The sequence below is a fragment of the Sturnus vulgaris genome, chromosome 8 (assembly GCF_052056855.1).
Source record: "Sturnus vulgaris isolate bStuVul1 chromosome 8, bStuVul1.hap1, whole genome shotgun sequence".
In the NCBI taxonomy this organism is placed as follows: Eukaryota; Metazoa; Chordata; class Aves; order Passeriformes; family Sturnidae; genus Sturnus; species Sturnus vulgaris.
In genome coordinates, this window is record NC_142250.1 from 5,451,813 (window position 1) to 5,467,198 (window position 15,386).

General features: G+C 40.5%; 1 long non-coding RNA gene across 2 annotated transcripts in view; it reads right to left on the reverse strand.

Annotated features, from left to right (window-relative positions):
* LOC148222957 (uncharacterized) overlaps nt 1-15,386 on the reverse strand; it is a 451,561-nt gene that overhangs the window by 193,191 nt on the left and 242,984 nt on the right. For both annotated transcript variants that reach the window (XR_015805067.1, XR_015805068.1), the window contains exon 5: nt 7,653-15,348. This is a non-coding gene — a long non-coding RNA (uncharacterized LOC148222957). The remainder of the gene's footprint in view (nt 1-7,652; nt 15,349-15,386) is intronic.

The following is a 15,386-nucleotide window of genomic DNA, read 5'->3' on the forward strand; positions in this document are numbered from 1 at the left end:
GCGCCGTGACCAACACTGTAAGCAGAGGGGTCTCTCCTCCATCCCTCTCCCTCCTGGGACGCCACTGTCATCACCCAGTCCTCCTTCATCTGTGCAGGACCTATACTGCCCTACCACTGGTAACTGCAGTGCAGGGAAAGGGTGTCTGAGGCCAAAAAAGGACTGGAACTGAGTTACTGTTCTCTTTGTTGTTAATATCATAGCTGTTGTTTTTGTTTGTCTTGTTAGATATATTAGTAAAGAACTGTTATTCCCATCCCCATGTCTTTGCCTGAGAGCCCCCTTAATTTCAAAATTATAATAATTTGGAGGAAGGGGGGTTTGCACTCTCCATTTCAAAGAGCGGCTCCTGCCTTTTTTAGCAAATACATGTCTTTCAAACCAAGACAGCCCCTGAGTGCCTTGCTTCCCCCATCCAGGGTGGGCACCGCAGAGCCCACACTGCCCCTGCGCCAGCCCAGACCCTGTGCTGGCTCCGGCACCAGCCCAACACCGGTGGCCACGGGAGCGTGGGACCTCCCCCTGGCTCTCGAAGTGATAGCCACATGCCACACATCTACCAAAGGCGGAGTGTCTCTGTTCCCCCTGCCTTCTCTGAACAAAGTTTAAACTCCTTTAATTCCAGAAGTTCCATCGGCTCATTGGAAGTTACCAAAACAAGTGAGGTACAGGAAGGGTGAGGGGAAATGCCTTCAACAAAAACTGTTTCTCCAGAAAGATAGATACAAGAAGGGAGAAACTGATGTTAAAGGAAAACCCCTAGCCTATCAAGAGGGAACAAAACTGTGTAATGCTATCAAGAATTTTTGGAGGGACTTTATTTTGTTAAGCAATCTAATGCAAGCTAAAATTATTGCGTATATGTTAATGCTCCATAATCTGAAACACGTAGCATCTGTGCTGTTTGTCCTCAGCTGGGTTGACCCTGTGGAAAGGAGGGTGGAAAGAACTATTAAATCAGCTGTTGCCTAACCAAGCACAGGCAAAATTAACATCAGAACCGCTAGCTGAGAAAAAGATACATACCACACCAGACAATCTGGCTGGTAACACACCTGCACAGAATTTCATGGAGATGAAACAGGGGCCTAGTGAACCATACATAAAATCCAATCTAATTACTGAGACAATAAGCCACTACCAGCCTCACTACTGCCTGCACACTGGAACTCAATAACAAAAAGATTGTTCTGTTAGGACTTATTGATACTGGTGCTGATGTAACAGCTATCTCAGAATCCAAGTGGCCTGCCAAACGGACTCTCAAACCTGCTCCAAAAAACAGCTCCAGCCTGCAGAGCATGAAGTTAATTAAACTCCTGGGACCAGAAAACCATATCGCTAACACCAGACCTTTCGTGGTAAGAGCCCCCATAGTCTAGTGGGGAAGAGACATTTTGTCCCAGTGGCAACATGCCTAGAGACAAATTTTTAATTGAGCCATTGAACAAAAGGACACTCTCAAATTGACTTAGAAAACCGATAAATCTGTATGGAAAAGGCCACTGCTGCAGCTATCCAAACAGCCAGCTTTACCATCACCAGGAAGAAGATACAGAAAATCCTCCATAAAATACAGAGACTCCTTATGATTTCTTTTGTTATTAGAGCTTTTTCTATGTTTATATGTCCTTTTAATTTAGTTAACTGTTTTTGTTATGTTACAGGCATAGTCAAGAAAGCTGAAAATGCATTTCTAAAGACAGCTATTAATGATCAGTTATACTCTTTGCTTAAATTTTTAATTTTTCCTTATTTGCCAGGACAAGCTAACACCCTTGTGGCACAAAGAATAATGTAAGAATTGTAAGATTTAAAACACTTCTTACCATTCAAAAACTCCATATTGTGCACATATGATGTGAATTGTTTATTCACATCATGATCCAACAATGTTATAGAATGTTAGTTCAATTGATACTGTCATGCAAATCAAGTTATTTAGTTTATACAGCTTTTTCTTTTCACTCTCAATTAGAGTTGTGTATTCATTTAGTCTTCTTACTCCTTATTCTACATGTCTTTCTCAAACGTAATTCTATTTTAGTTATTATCTAACTTTTACTAACCTTTTAATATTCTACCTTATTTTCAAAAAGTCTTTAAAGCTACTATGTGTACTAACCAAAAGATTAAGCCAGTTCACCCAGTTCCTGAAACTTCCCCCCCAAAACACCTGTATCTACTGCTCCTATCTATCTCTCACTACACCTATGTCTTGGTTTGAAAGACAGGTATTTGCTAAAAGATACAGGGTCCTCTTTTTTTTTGAAAAGAAGAGTATAAACCCCCCTCCCTTCACTCTACTATGATTTTGAAATTAAAGGGTTCTCAGGCAAAGATACGGAGGGTAAGAATATCAATTCTTTACTGATATATATATAACAAGGGAAAGAAAGCACAACAACAATAACTGCGAGATCAACAACAACAGAGCAGAAAGCCCAGTGAACAGTTCTCCCGGCTGTGGACACCTTTCCTCTGCGGTGCAGTTTCCGTTGTGGCGCTGCCTGCCAGCCCCTGGTGAGCAGGGAGGAGATGCGGTGATCCCACGGGGCTGGAGGGACGCTGCGGTGAATGGTGTCTGTGTCTCAGATGGGAAGGGCGGAGGGGAGACGCTGCTCACAGGGCTCCTGATGCTCCAAAAAGATGTCTGAAGCCGGCAGGAGATGTAGGAGAGAGAGAGAGCGTCCGAGCAGGGAGATTGCGGGATCCCACAGCCAAGGAAGGCAGCTCCCCCGAGGCGGGACGGCAGAGCGGAGTTTCTAGTGACTGTCCTTCTTCGAGCCAGACGAGCAAGAGAGCACAGCTGCCCCCCTGATCTCGCAGTGTCCCTCCTCTTCCCCCCCCACCCCGCCCCCACCACCAGCCAGGGTGTAACCTGCAAACCTCTCACCATTACAATGGGGAAAATTCCACTGAGAGACCCAACCCTCAACAACCCACTAAAAAAAGAAAGAGAGAATAGAGACCCTACCCACAGTAAAAAGGCCATATATGTATTTTGATTTTTAAAATAATTTCTTTATGGAACCAAATTGCCCAATTATCTGCTATTTTTCTAAATACTACATAAGCACAGTTAAAAGAGAGACCACCTGTTCTAATCAAAGATCTAGAATCCAGTCAAATTCTAGGGCCTTTCCCACTAATTACTTGGGGAATTGGATATGCTTTTATCTCTACAGGTAAAGGACCCCACTGGGTTCCAGCAAAAAATGTAAAACCATATCTAGAGCCTTTATAGGAACACCAAAATGCTCCACAAGCAGAATCCTGAAAGGAATCTGAGGAGAGGATGTCCTGAGAACAACCACCTCCCTGCTGCAAAATTCCTTTATACTTCCCTAACTTTCTTAGCTTTCCCACAGATTATCCAATTAAATATGACTCCCAAGGGACTCCTGTTCTCTGCTGCCATCCTGATCAACTCCATGCTCGTTGTAAAGACCTGCATAGTCCCCCAGCCAAAACAAAACATATGGGTAACTTCGGCAAAAGCCATAAAACAAAACACCCTGTCTGTTGCCAGCCCTGATGATACCTTTTCCACCTAGCTGGTAGGGCTGCCTACAGGTGTATGGCTCATAACCAATAATGCCATCCGTAAGATGAAAGATAACAATCCTAATAGCATATGGAAACATAACTTTGTAGATGCTTGCGATCACCGGACCCAGAAGCTCCTGCATGCATCACTTGAACCCCAAGAGGTAGAAATCCCCGGCTTTGTGAAAATGGATTTTTTTGTAAGTTTTTTTTTAATAAACCAAAGTGGGAAACGATTGAGAGACCATAATCACAAAAGAAAGAGAAATTATTAAGAAAGATGTTTCCCCATATCACCCAGATTACAAAAATCAGAGCTGATGGTGTAATTATACCTCCCCTGTCACTTCTTGGTCCAGTAATCATCCACTCCAGTTACTGCAGGGTGTGTTTCTTATTTGTGGGGACAGAGCATGGTCTGGCATACCATCACATATTAAGGTTGGGCCTTATAGCTTGGGGAGGCCTACTTTGCTGGCACCCAACATAAAAATGATACATAGCAAAAAGAATTGAGCAAAAATATATATGTATTATTTTGAATCTGATTGCAATGATGAAGTTACATGTTGGAGTAAAAACAAGAGAATAGCTGCCTCCATATTACTGCCCTGGGTGGCCCACAGCAAAAGCTTTAGGTCAATTAGATCATCTTGAGTACCTCCTGAGTGAACAAACCAATGCTACCTCCCTTGCATTAAGTGGCTTGCTCTTGGATGTAAAGGCATACCACCTTGCAGAACCAAGCAGCAATAGACTTTCTACTCTTAGCACATGGGCATTGCTGCGAGGACGTTGAAGGCATGTGTTATATGAATCATTCTGATCATAGCGAGTCCATTCATCATAGTATTCAAATTCTCAAGGAAGAATTCAAGAAGCTACAAGAAGACAATGACAGCGACAGGTTCAATGGACTATTCAAGAAGTGTAACTTATCTATTTGCACTCTGTTTTTAGTCAAAGCAGGTTAACTGATTTTTGTAGTTGTTGTGTTTATGTTGCTACCTTATTTTTTAAATTGCCTGTTAAGAGTGTTTCAAAAATCTTTACCAAAGGCATTTGCAATACAAAGAGAAGGGGCAGATGTGGTAGTCAATTTGGCTAAGGTAGACTGGGATTTAGCCCATGTTTCTTATACAGAGGGCATAAATCTAAGACCGTGGGAGGCAAGCTGTTAAAAAGCAAGGCCTTAGGTATTAGGTCTGGCCCCTGACCTGCAGATGCAGAGGCTTTAGCCCAAAACTATGGAACTTGTAAGGACATGTAAAGGCATGTGCAAATATGTCCCTAGCTCTTGTTTGTGGTTGGACCTTTGCCCTCAGGTATCCCTATGTATTGTTAACCTGACACCTCCCCCTGGTCTTTGGATGCTGCCTCATGGACCACATGGTCACGCACTGATTAAAAGGATATCTCAGGCACACCATTGTGCCCATCCTGTTATTATTATTAGCCACGCTCTGACCTGGCCAAGCCGCTGAGGTTGTCACTAAAGGAAAACTCTCCCCGCGTGCAATAAAACCTCATAGCAATGGGGCATCACAAGGACTAGGAAAAACTTCTGAACTTCATTTGCAACATTTCAAAGGACTGAAGATTTTCTTTCCAGAAATAAAAATATTTAGCTTATTCAAAATGAGAATTTAATAAATAAATAAAGCAGTCAAATGATAATCCAAATTCTAAACTTTTTTAGCCAAATTTTGGTTATAGTACCTTCAAAATTTTGTAATAATGCCAGAACTCTGTGTATTTGCAGGCATTTTCATTATACAGAGCATAAAAGGTTCTATCTCAGAAAGCATATGAAAGGAGAAGTGTAACCAAACAGCACATTACTGCCTAAGTTAAGTAGTCCCCCTTTTTCTGTGAATATCTGGATGGGGTTTTGAACCTGGTTTTTATGCAGTTGGATTGAGGAATCGTTGCAGGTCTCTCCCACCTGAATAACTCTGTTCTATTTTAACTGCCTTCTATCTCAGATTTTCTCTTTTCTTCTCCTGAATGACCACTGCTCTGGAATTTTTAAAATAAATTCCACATTTGAAACAGATTTTCGATGCAGAAATTGCTCTCAGTCATCCAAGAAGGAGATTACTGAAGCAATGACAAACATCAAACACATCTGCAAATGTCCCATATTTGTATTTGTTCCACAAGCATGTAAAAAAATCGGTAAGTAAAATCAAACCCAGAGCAATATTCTTACCAGGATATTCAAACAGGAAAAGCAGACTAATGTTCACTTAATTTATTTATTATGTCTTGTGTATCTTAAACCACAAGTGATGTTTTAGCTTCATTGTGTGCTTGTCTGAACCAAGAATTAATCATCAACGTAAGGTATGGAACTCTTAGTTTAGATGTTGCCAAGGCTCAAAGGTAGCAAGCAGGTTATTAAAAGTGAAAATAACTGCAACTGGGCAGATTAAAACATCAGCCTCATTCCCAGTGGAAAATCCTTCAAAATATCAGCTGCCTTTGGAACTGAAAGATGCCAATGTCTATAAAATTTTGCTACAAATTAATCCAAGATACAAACCAGTAGCTTGTCAATGGTTTTTAAAAGATACATAAAACACTGCCCGGAGATTTTTTATGAAGAAATGAACAGGATATTTTTACATACACCAGCTTTATGAAAAATAGGATGCTTCTTCTTTAGCAGACTCATGAAACCAAAATATATGAAAATAAAACTCTGAAATTCTAGCACATTTCTGCCTAATAAATATAATTTGTGAAAGATACTTGTCCAAATATTTCTCCTTTTGTAGATATTTTTATGCAACCTGTTAAACTAAAATATATTATAGATTGCTTAGACTCAATTTAACAATTACAACTCATATATTACCAAAATAACAAGGTGAGAGAAAGTGGCCTCAATTTGCACCAGGGATGTTTTACATTAAATTTGAGAAAATAAATTTTCTCTAATATGCAATCTAAGCCTCCTCTGGCACAGCTTGAGGCCGTTTCCCCTTGTCCTGTCCCTGTTCCCTGGCAGCAGAGGCCGACCCCCCCGGCTGTCCCCTCCTGTCAGGGAGTTGTGCAGAGCCAGAAGGTTTCCCCTGAGCCTCCTTTTCTCCAGGCTGAACTGACATATGTGGGATTGCAGGATTGATGCATGGAATTGCAAGCACTATAATTCAAGTCGTTGCTTCCACAAACTCTCCACTGAAGTTGCTTTCTGTAGCAATTTCTGTTTGGGACATTTGCACGGGAATGCTCATCTGAAAAGCCTTTCCGCACAGTTAGGAGAACCAAGGAACAAAACACAGCTTTGCGAAGCAATACTGCACAGCTCTGACACGGATCAAATATTTTCCTGATGTGTTACCCAGCTCAGGCCTAGGTGTGGAAAAGACTGGTCAGATTTTTTTGGATGGCAACATTTCCTCACAAACAGATAGCAAACCAGGTGGCTCAGCTTTTTATGACAGCAAAATCTGGAAGCTGTGATACCATCATTGGCTTTCGATGCTGAGATGACCCCACCCCTGTCCCACACAGTCCCTCACTCTGCCTGCTCTCTCACCCTTTTCAGCTGAAAATGCAGAAGAAAACTGGAGGGTTTTCCTGACTGCTGGATGACTTTTTATATTTTTGTTATTGACCTTCTCCACTGGAATATATTTTTGATTGCAATAAACTTAGAGTTGACAGTAAGTATTACAATTAATCAAGTTACTAAGTAATGGAAGTATGTAATCACTTAAAGTAACCATAAGACAGCAAACAGATCTTATATTTCTAATAATCACCACAATTTTCCTTCACTGCATTCCAGCCCTTCTATCACTAATTTTGCTTTTTAATAGAATAATGGAATCACAGAGATGTTTGGGTTGGACGGACCTTAAATATTATCTTTTTTACCTTTCTGCCATATGTAAGGATACCGTCCACTATTCCAGGTACTCTAAGCTTCGCCCTACCTGGCCTTGGACACTGCCGGTGATGGGGGTCCTAAAACTTCTCTGGGCACCCTGTTCATGGTATGAAAAATTACAGAGTGATTCAGTTACCCGAGTACATGACCTGAGTGGCCCTTCCAACCTGAAAAAGGCATAAAACCCTCTGAAAAGGAAGCTTACATGTTTATCCATGGTGGTGTAGTTATCCTTCTGATCTGCCCGTCCAATAGCTGTGCAAAGACTTCAGAGCAGCCGGAAGATGAGCTGAAAGAGAACTAAAATCTGTTCAATTTGCTTGTAAAACAGTGAACAGATACAAGAAGACAAGTGGAAAGAACATTAACTCCATGAATTCAGGCATACCTGTAGAAAAGTCTAGGAGGAAGTACTTACAGATAAATGTTTCCCTCTTCCTTACCATGAAGGCTCTTTGGTACCAAAGCATCCATCTGCTTGAAATGGAGCTAAACAGGTTCAAACATACTCACTTTCCAAAACACAGAAGCTCCTGTTTACTTTTGCTTCACTATTTTCTCCAAGTGAGACTTTGCCACTCAAGTATGGAGGAATAAACATACATTTTAGTTGCTCAAACACAACCCCTAGAAAAACAAAGAAAACCCAAACACAAACACTTGCCAAAGTTTTCGAAATATGCATAGCACAGAAAATGCTTTTCTGTGTGAGGGGCGGTGTGGAATGACAAGTCTTGTATTACCAGACTTTAGTGGATCGGCTGCTCCTGGTTAATCATATATTTAGCAACATTAGCACGTGTACTGTCAGTGATTGCCTGCCAAGGGAACTGGCATGCAGAATCTAGCTGGGTGTTAGGAGCTATAAACCAAACAATTTGAGACACGGACTATGGAATCACCCAAAACGTGGCAAAAGGAATGGACAAGGCAGGAACCCAATGCAGAGAGGGTACAAGAGTCACATCACGGCCTTTGAAGGGCAGTTGTAGGGTAACTGTGCAGTAGTTGCAGAAATGTCACACATGCTCTGTTAAACACATCCCACTTTCAAAGGTAAGCCACAGCCTGGACTCCTATGGAGCTGAACTGGTACACCAAAGTTTCTAACTGGAGGAAACAGACAGCAAATTTGCCTTTCTATCCTCCCACATCCATGGGCTACTTCATTGCAACACAACTGCCTCCCTGAGGAGCTCCACAATTTGTAAGGATTCAGCACATGCCTTTCACAGGAAAATGGTTCACAATGTGCTGTTGAAACCCTGGAGAAGAAAGACAAAGAGGGGAACAGGGATGGGATGAACATGAGTATGGCTTGAGGCCTTGTGAGCATTCCTCCTCCCAAGAGACTGACACACAAATGCAAAATCAATCCTTCTCTGTGCCTTCCTCACTGTACCCTGAAACAACCGTGCTGGCTCTAGTGCTCTCCCCTCTGATACAGGCCTATGTAGCTGGGGAAAATAAACCTCTCTCAGGAGATGCACATCATATGTGAGTGGATTTCCTGCTGCTGGAAGCTCTTTGAAACATTTCAGTGTGTGTCATTTGTCCACTTTCACCAAAGGTTACAGCCTTACTACAACCAGAAACCAAGCAGAACCCATGGTGTACCTCCTCCCTACCTAACAAAGCCTAAATGAAGGCACTGATTGACTTAAAGTACTCAGTGATACAGAGAAAAACCTTCATCTTTGAGGCAAAAGTAATTACTAGTGAATTTATTCTATTGTGACCTTCCTCTTTCTTGCTCAAATTTCATCAGGTGCAGGGTTTTTTTCTCTGAGGTATTTTCCAATCTTATTGATTCTTGACAATTAGAACATTAAGCTTAAGTTTTAATTTGTTTAATAATTTAAATGTTGAGCTCTTTTAAAGAAAATTTATGTTCTACCACTGAAGGATGAGCTAAAATATTGTTTTCTTTTTTTATTGTTCTGTTGTTTGCTTTTTAAGTGGATTGCTGGTTTTTGGAGCCATTACGAGATCCACTTCTCATTTCCAGTTTACTTCATGGTCGGAGTTTTTTGTTGGACAAGTTTCTGGGTTGCCCATGTCATCTGTAAATAAAAAGAGCATGCCAAGAACCTCAGTTCCAAATAATCTCTGCTGCTAAAATCAAAAAACAGCAGAAAATGAAAACACCAGTTCTCTGAGAAGAATATACTAAACTTCAAGCATTGTGTAAATTAAACATTAAGACTCTTGGTGTCTCAACTAAATACCTACTTACATACATGCCAGGAGACACAATGTATCCCTAGTTTTAAGTAACTTTCACTATTCAGCTCACAAAGAAAAGTCTTTCACATTCATAATACAAGGCAAAGAGACAAATTAAATCAACTTTTAAAATAGGACATTTAAGAAGAACGGGTCAAAGGATGTCAGAACACATTTGCTGCTTTTCCCAAGTTCATTAATCCTCTATAACAAGGATGCTGGGACTGAATGGCTTACACCAGGAGCTCCCAAGGAGCATCAAAGGGCTTCCTCAAGGCAGCCAAAAGCAAGCCACACCTCCCTTCTTAAACTCTTAATATTAAAGTAAGTTTTCAGGTATGTAGGCCAAAGTTTGTATGAAACTTCCATTACTGTTTTTTATATATTATCTATGTAGTGTAATATGTTATATCCAGTTCTTGCTCATATAAACTGCTTATATACTTACGAAGGAATATTTTTCAGATATGGTGTTTCCATGAAGTGTATTCGATCCTTCTGATCATGTTTCATACTATGTGAAGAAAACCTCTGATATTACAGGAATGCTGCTTACAAACCATGGCACTGAAACACTAAGACTCTTTCAAATATTGTGAGCATTTTTGGCTTTGAACATTTTTGTCTTTGATTAATTTGTAGTGTTGTCACACTTCATATATAATGGGATATTCTGCCTATAAATAAGCAAAATAAATAAACTCCCTATAAAAAGAAAAGTCATACTAATCTCTTAGTATCCATGGGGTCTTGAAACAGCTAAAATATCTCCAAAATATGGAAAGAGTAAACAATTTCCTTTTAAACAGGTGTTAGGTCTCTCATTTTAAATTAATATCTCTACATCATGTTACCATGGGAGAAGGAGCAAAGGTAAGGGACCCCTCTGGGCTTCACAGTAACAAATGGCAAGAGACATTTTCAAATCTGTTCTTATTTTCTACTTCTCCATAGTGAACAGCATCAATCCTTTTGCTCTTTCAATAAAAAGTTTTTCAACATCCGTAATCTGTCCTGTTATCCCTCCCTGCTCACTGCGCTTTAACCTGGCAGGAAAAGCCATGATAAGCTCCAAAACTAAGAGGAATAACTAGGAAGTGCCCATTTTACACTCTGAGAGCAGACACCTGCCCAGCATACAGAGGGATGTTCTTGCTTTCTGGTTTCCACATCACAAATGGGTACGTTTAGAGATAATTTAGTACAGCATTACCAGACAAAGCCCTTTAGCCAGGGCTATAAATAACATCAGAAAAGATGACTCTAATGATGCATAAATGTAAAAAATCTGTGGCATCATCCTCAATCTAAGGCAGTCAAGCAGGAAAACCTGTACATGACACCCTTCATCTGCACCCCAAAAACTGCCTGGCTCTACAGAGGAAAAGGGGGAGAAAAGTAGAAAAGTTTCTGCCTGGCTGCAAGAAATCCAGTGATTTTTTCAATCTCAATGTGGTGTCTTTCTGTAAAAAATCTTATGAAACAATATGAGGCATTTCTTCCTGCATTCACACTTGCTTGATTTTCTTTGCTGCATTGCTGCACACCTGGAAGAACTGCCCTGAACAAGCTGATGCAGGAACACGAATACTTAGAGAAGTATTGACTGACATAGATGAATCAACCTGTGAATGCATCAGTCTGAGAAAAAAAAAAAAAGAGCATTTTCAGTGATCGTCTGAGGGAATAAACAGCAGAGTGACATCCTTAGTAATAGTTTTTTCACAAATGCACAGGTAGGAAAGGAATGGTCTTACAGGCATTGGCTACTGTAGCAAAGGAGAGAGAACAACATTAACGTTTTGAAGAATGAATTGTTTTTGAGGACTATTTTGCCATGAGGCAGCTTAACCCATTTGTGAGATGAGGACAGCCTCTTGCCTTTGAAAAGCCTCCTGCTGATAAAAACAAGAGCAGAAATTAAGGGGCTTAAAAGCACCCGGAAGTGCTTTACCAAGTAGGAGACAGGCTTGCATGTGCCTAAATGCTTCACACAGCCATTGTTGCCATTGACAGGGACTGAAGAGTGCCAAGTATCTTAAATACCCACCTAGACATTTCCAGCTAGTACACAGTGTATATATTCCAGATTAGCTCTCCAGACACAGTTCCTCCTGTTTCAGGAGCCAAACCCAGTGCCCAGAACTGGAAGAAGCTGCAGTCATGCGTAGGTCATAACTCGCATTTTTCAAAATGCCTGCTTGTTTTTCCCCCCACTCTTCTACTGTCTTTGATTATAACAAATGGGTGGAAGAAGGCACTGAATTCTTTGGGACCTGGGCAAGTTATCCAAGCACTTTGGTCTCCTGACCATTTAACAAGGCAATTTCTGTAGTCAAACATAAACACAGAGGTCAAGAACTGATGTAGTTGGGTGTTTATGAACTTGAGGTTTCACCTGCTGCATGCTGTTATCCATCCTGCCTTTTGTTTTGACAACATAGAATGTTTGGGCTGGAAGGGACCTTAAAAATTAGCTACACAAACATTTTGGATACCATCATTGTTAATGATGCTTCACCATTAATTACTTTTTTTCTGCTTTAAAGTTTTCATAATATTAAATGCTATCATGACTTGTTTAAAGAAGAGAACTTGTATGTATGAACAGTAGCTTCATTTAGTCAGAGATTACCCTCTCTGAATTTGTAAATAGATTAGAATATTAATAAGATTAGTCTATACAGGGAAAATAGAAGGATCTATGAAAAATGTTGCCCTGTATAATTGAACATGCAGATCCTATCACGCTATTAAGGGAACCTGATTATGTCTGATTTGCAAAATTTGAGACAGTAAAATTATCAAACTGATTAATAAATGAAGTGGCTCCTTGCTCTGTTCCACCAAAGCCTGGCATCCTGATGTAAACAGCCACCTCTCCTCCACTGCAAACATTTCCTCTGTGTTTAGGCCTATTCAGCAAAGCTGAACAAAATGCAACATTGTGGGATAGGTCAGGCTGAAATACAGCTGGAATACTTCAATTAAGGGGAGCTGTGACACAGGATCATTCCTATATGCTTCAGAAGCATTATGTGCAACTGCAGCAGAGAAAGAACAGGCCAATGCCAATGACACCTGAGAGGGCACACATTCCCTGAATCCCACAAACTCAGGCATTAAGTGACTCTATCTCTAGGCTAGCAGTAAAACAGACCACCACATATCCCTCGAAAACTGAGCAGTGTCTTAAGAGAAGAGGATGTTTATTTTCTTCACAAGGTATTGACTGTTCAAGGAAACAAAGTGTGCATGATTACAACAGCAAGGAAAATCAGAATTTTCCATTATCTTTATAATGTATTTAATTTCCTGAACTTGGTTTGAGATTTTTACTTCATTTACTGACAGACACAATATACAATGATGCAATCTTCATGCTCCTAAAAGTGAAGGAGTTATGCCAGTTATGCCATACTCTTTACCAGAGGCTGTTTATTAAATATTCCCCTTTCATGGAATTTATTTACAAATTTAATTTGCATGAAAGAAATGAAAATGTAAACCTTGAGGGAAGGAAACAAAATAGGTGAGAAAAATGTCACAGTTTCAACTGCCATTAGCAATATCCTGGAATTTGAGCACAAGACCCATAGCAGTGGGAAGGTCTTTAAGCAACTATATTTTTTTAAATTATTATTAATTTATTCATCTTTCTGAGTCGCTGTCTACAAAGGTACAAAAGAGTTCCTGCTTGGAAAGAAGTTTACTCCAAATGACCCTGTTGTATGTCTGTAGAAATCCTGTCTGGCTTGTTCAGGTGGATATTGAGTGAGAGAGATGAGGCTGAGAAGGAAATGGTGCCTTGCTATGAAGGCAGTTGTGGAATGATGAAAAGAGCAGGAGGAGGAACAACTCGGAGATCGTTTTACAAATGAGATTTCTCAAAGAGGGCCACAGAGTTCTCAGTGATCTGAGTCCTGATGGGGCAAGTGGCCTGCTACAGAGCCTACTTAGAATATTTACCAGTAACTTTCTCCTACAGAATTATCCTGGCTACTCTACAGTACTAATATTGGTACTTTTCCCTTGTGCTTTTCATATCAGAAAATTAAATTCATAAAGCACTTCTCTTTCATAATTGCTTGGTATCCTAATATAGCAAACTGCAAACACCTACATAGGGTACTATAATCTCCGAATACAGCAAATGGGGTTTGAATATTTTAATAAAGGCCCACTTTGAGCACAAACCAGGCAGTTTAGAGCCACGCTAGACCCTTCTCCTGTGCTATACACTCAACAAGATGCTACAGCTATTACAGAAAAAAAGAATAGCAGTGATAAACATCTCTGGCCTGTGTTACTGAGGAGTCCTGCAGTGCACTGGTCCTCTAAATTATATGCAGGTGTTGTCTCTACTTTTAGGTAACAGTGTCTGGATTTATAGGTGGTGCTCTGAATTCACAGCAAACTTTCTCATTGCTTGCTCCAAAATGCTAAAGCTGACTGGGAGAGGAGGAGTGAGGCAGAAGGCTGTTCACACCAGTCATGACACAAAACACAGGCGGGAGACTGTAATCTTTTCTTCAGTCAAACTAGAAAACTTCTTCTCATATCTGGTAGCCTTATAAAAAGTCCTTTAAAAAAGCCTAACCATCACACAAATTAAAGCTCTTTGGGATACATACCACATTTTCTCATTTACTTAGGCTTTGTAGGTGCTGGCTTGACTAGGCTTCGATCTTCATGATGTTTTTGAATGTTACAGCAGCACAAACAGAAAATGACAATGACAACAGTCACTGCATGAACATTGAGCATGTAAGAAGAGGAATGGTAAAGTGAGACCCTATTAACCATCAGCATGGATGGGAAAAGCTACAACTTGAATTGAAAGAGTTCAATGGTTCTGAGGATCCCGACAGCTGCTGGATTCACAGAACAAGATGAAAAACTCCAAGCTCAATGGAGCAGGAAAGAGATGCAGCAAGACATAGAAATGAAACAGAAACAGGAGGGAAAGAATTGCACCACTAATCTGGAGCAATGCCAGCAGTGAAACTGAGGGAAGGTGGATCTCCCTTACTGAAACCATCATATACAGGCTCCATCATTCTGCCAATTTTTTTGCTAAGGAAAGAAGCTTTCTGTTTTTAATGTTTCTGGAATAAGTTAAATCACAGATTTCTGGGAATATGACTGTAAAACTGAGGATAACTAAAATTTATTTTAAAACTTGCATATGTCACCATGGCCTGGCTGTAGTTTGCAGTAGCAGCTTCACTGGTTTCCCAAGCGTTTGGATTTTATCCAGTGATAGAAGAATCCTCACTGAGCCCTGAACTGCAACACCCTAAAAAGCCCCATACCCTTCTTGAAGCAGGAGATCTGGGTCTAGAGGGCACTGTTCTGAGCCGGACTGCCATGTTATGGAGAACATACAATCAAGGACAAGGGAGCTGCTGCTGCAGTCATACGCGGCACAAACAGGACATGACCAGGGGTGTTTGCCACTCTGCCCAGACTGTTACAAGGATCTCCTGATGCAGATTGCTCAGGTTTCCATACCTGACATAATTTATGCTTCTCTGTCCCTCCCAATCTGCTGAAGTTTCACTTATTTAAGTACATTCGTTGTGTTCATAAGGTAAATTCCATTAATCACGTCTCATTTTGAATGGTGTGGGAGGAAAAAGGAGCCAAGAAATAGAGGAGTGGTCTGCTGAAATCTAGTGAAAAGGAAGAATGATAAAGGGATAAAACAAGC